Source organism: Echinops telfairi, unplaced genomic scaffold (assembly GCF_000313985.2).
Source record: "Echinops telfairi isolate 266 unplaced genomic scaffold, ASM31398v2 ScPeMD7_23;HRSCAF=83, whole genome shotgun sequence".
In the NCBI taxonomy this organism is placed as follows: Eukaryota; Metazoa; Chordata; class Mammalia; order Afrosoricida; family Tenrecidae; genus Echinops; species Echinops telfairi.
Window position 1 is genome coordinate 88,576,047 of NW_022103920.1, and position 4,245 is coordinate 88,580,291.

Genomic DNA, 4,245 nt, shown 5'->3' on the forward strand with positions numbered 1-4,245 from the left:
GAGTCAGATGACCCTTAAAAGATGGTCTGCAGGTTGGAGACAAAGGAGGCCATGAGCTTCTATGCAGCTTTCCTGGAAGACACAAAGTGCCGTGGGTGGAGGGGCCACGTGGCAGGCGCTGGGGAGGCTTGAGGAGCTGAGGTCCCCAAGTGCCACAACCACAAAGGACTGGATTCTGCAGACAGTACTTGAGCTTGGATGACGCCTCGGTGCATCTCAGATGAAATCACAGTCCCAGCGGTGACACTTTGCAGCTGTATGAGACCCCGAGCAAAGGACCTGCCCAGTGTCTCCACCCATATATACCAGCAGCGATAAATGCATGTCTCTTTGAGCTACTGTGTCCATGGCCATTTGTTACCTGGCAATAAAAAAATGGGTCTACACACCTTGTCCCCGATTGTGTGCAAGGCCTCTTCTCAGCGCCATGCCCCCCGGCTCAAACTGCCCTCCCAGCCCCTGGTAGGGCCTAGACCCCAATGCCCTAGGGTATCACCTGCAGACAATTTTCCCATCAGCCGAGACAAGCGATTGTTTTGCCAGCTGCCAACTTGATCCCAAAGTTGGTCATCAAAGAATGTCCTATTTGCCCTACTTTTTAAATATAACGATCGGCACTGTTTGCACGACACCGAGGCCGGGCACAGCTGGTCACAGGGCCTGTGTGATCGTGAGCTGCTTCTCTGGGCATGGCAGTATCCAGGCCTGGTGCAGGCTGCCTCCTCCCACACAAATGAGCTATCCTTCCTGCACCTCCAGACTGGCTAACGCTGTGTGCCAAAGCAGAAGCTGCGTTGGGTTGGGTTGCACTTTCAGTGTTTGAGAGGCCAAGCCCGACGGCGAGGAAGCTGGAAGACCACCCCGTGGAACCTGCCCTGTCTGAGGTCAGGTGAAGGGTGAGGGCACCCAGACTGAGGGGCAGCAGGCATCCACCCTAACAGGAGCCAGAGCCAGCTTAGGGTGTTGAACTGGCCTCTCACAATCAAGGCACCAGCTGCTCTCATGTAGACTCCGCCTCATGGCAGCCACAGAACTGCCAGGTGTGCCAGAGCAGCTCTCAAGGGTTTTCAGTGACGGTAGACCGCCAGCCCTTTCTTATGAGGCTCCTTTGTGTCGACTCCAACCTCCAGCCTCTTGATTGGAAGGCTAGTGCATGAGCTGTTTGCACAACCTCAGGGTCCTGATTGGCAGCTCGGACCCCACTGCCATCGCGTCGTTTCTGACCCAGTGTTTCTGAGACTAAAACTCTGCTACAGAAGCAGAAAACCTCATCTTTGTGTTCTGGAGAGGCTGGTGGATTTGAACTGCTTCTCCCACAGCACCACCAGGGTGTGTAACATGGTTCTTCAACGCACAAAGTATATAAGCCATTGGCAGAATACCCAAGAGGGGCGTCTGCCTGCCCCCTGTCCAGGGCTTAGAGGCTCAGAAAAGAGAGGTCTGTGGAAAGAATACTTCCTTCTCCTTTAACCCAGAGCCTCCACAGGGTGCTCAGCTGCCCTGGGTAAAGAAGTCAGTCTGTCACACACCTCCCCCCAGGGAGGGAGTCAGGAATGTGAATGGGAAATGTCACCGCCTGACTAGACGTGCCTGACAGTGATGGAGTGAGTTCTCCATGGTCAGGCCTGCAGCTGGCCTGACGTGCTGCAGGAGAGAAAACGTCTCTGTCTTGCTGGCGAAGATGGATTTTTCATATTGCAGACGTGTGGATGTTGGCTGTGCTTGGGTGTGTGGGCACGTGGGGCCTGCACATGCATACTTAGACCCCATGTGATTACCCTTAGGAGTGTATCTATCAGCTGGGAGTACCCATGTGTAGGTGTGCAGGCTACACTTGTGTCCACAAAGAAGTGTGAATTGTAGTACACCCTTGAGTGTGTGGGTGCACGGGGAGGGCACCATGTGCATTTGGTCCTGCACATTCATTTCCCCTTGAACTCTAGACCGCAAGGAATTTTGCACCCCACACCCTCACACCCCATTTCCTACACACCCACACTTTCCAAGTTCCCAGAAATGGATCTTCCTTTCTAAGAGTTACCACCGTTCAGGGGAGAGGTCCTAAGACTCAAAATCCAAAGCCCTGGTTCTGACGACCACTTTAGTCCATCATGCCTGTTCTCGGAGACTCAGTGTCTGCCTGTGCAGGTGGGCTATTAGAGGATCCAGCCGGCACTTAGTCCCTCTTCCTCTGGCTCCATCTACCCCTGCTCCTGGCAGCCCCTCTCTCCTTACTTTCTTCTATCCATTGCTTTGCCCTCTGTGTGTGTGTGTGTGTGTGTGTGTGTGTGATGGGGGTGGGGGAGGTAACAGAGAGGTGAAGGTCTCACCTTTAGAGAACTTCTAGGTCGTTCAGAAGTTAGAGCCCCCAGATTTCCTGTGAGACAGCTGCAGGGAATTCTAGAGCTCCTGAGGACATAGCGTGGACGTCATGGATCTAGAGCCCTGGTGGTAGAGTGGTTATAACTTGGGCTGCCAACTTCAAGGTCAGAAGTTTGAAACCACTGGTCTCTCCTTGGAAGAAAGATGGGCTTTCTACTCCTCTAAAGATTTACATCCTCAGAAACTCACCGGGGCAGCTCTAGTGACCTATGAGTCAGCATCAACTCAATGGCCATGCATTTGGTGTGGAGGAAGCTTAAGCGTTGTTCCCTTGGCTTGCTGGAGTCCCAGGGGTTCCGAGGGCAGCTGGCTGGGTTCTAGAGGACATTGGCTCAATGGATAAGGATTGTGTCTCCTGCTTCCTGGTGTGAGCACAGGGGGAGGGCGTATCTGACCTGCAGGGACCTGGCTCTGGGGTGCATGGTCTCAGGGGGATTTAGATCTGACCACCTCAAGCGGTCCTGCAGCCTGTATATCTGGGGGGCATGGGAGCCTTTGCTGGGCATGGCACGGCTTACACCCCTTCCCAAACCCTCCAAAGCTTCCTGCTGCCAGCCCTTATTGGGTCGTTGCTTTCTGGTTTTCTAGTGGGTGCTTCGGAGGCAGCCAGACTGCCCACCGCTTTGCTGGCCCAGCGCTGATGCAGGAGGGTATAGGGTGTCTTTGGGTAAAGCTTCTCTCAGGGATCCCACCCCTACCTAGGCCCCCTGACTCCCATTGGCTTGAGTGAGATGTGCCTAAGACCAGGGCAGGATTTTGAGGGAGCAATGGAGGCCTCCAGGGAAAGAAATACATGCTCCCCGCTGGGCACTTAACCCCCAATAGGAGAGTAGACAGCCTCATCTTTCTCCCATAGAGCAGGTGGTGGTTTTGATCTGCTGACCTTTCAGTTAGCAGCCTAAGGCATTGCCCACTCTGTCAAGACTACAGTCAAATTAGGAGCACGATCCCACATCGTGCCACTGAACAGCTTGTGTAGACCTTGTTGGGATGGGAACCTAAACTACTTGTACACCTTTACCGCAGACACAATGAAGACTTACTTAAAACAAACAAACCAACAAACAGGCAAGAAAGCTCTGTGGAGCAGTTCTACTTAGTAACACATGAGGTTGCCATGCGTCAGAATCAACTGGAAAGCTACCACCACCAGCAGCCACGACCACACAGGCAGATAAAGCCCAGGCTGCAGAGGACTAACCCGTTCACACCACCCCGGGGAACTGGGGCACGGCTGCTCTCGGTGGTCAGATAGGCATCCTGATCATTCGGAGGCTTTCTGCTCCCGCAAAGAGTGACAGTCTAGGAAACCTACAGGTGCCATTCTAGCCTGTCCTGCACGGTGCTGTGTGTCAGGATCAACTGTCTGGCAGTGAGTGTGCATGAGTACTTTTATTTTTATTATTTTATTCATTTTATTAGGGGCTCATACAACTCTTATCACAATGCATACATACATCAACTGTGTAAAGCACATTTGTGCATTCATTGCCCTCATCATTCTCAAAACATTTGCTCTCCACTTAAGCCCCTGGCATCAGGTCCTCATTTTTTCTCCTCCCTCCCTGCGCCCCTCTCCCTCATGAACCCTTGATAATTTATAAATTATTATTTTGTCATATCTTGCCCTGTCCGATGTCTCCCTTCACCCACTTTTCTGTCATCCGTCCCCCAGGGAAGAAGTCACATGTAGATCCTTGTCATCAGTTCCCTCTTTCCAACCCACTGTCCCTCTACCCTCCTAGTGTCCCCACTCACACCACTGGTCCTGAAGAGATCATCCGCCCTGGATTCCCTGTGCTCCCTGTTCCTATCTATACCAGTGTACATCTTCTGGTCTAGCCAGACTTGCAAGGTAGAATT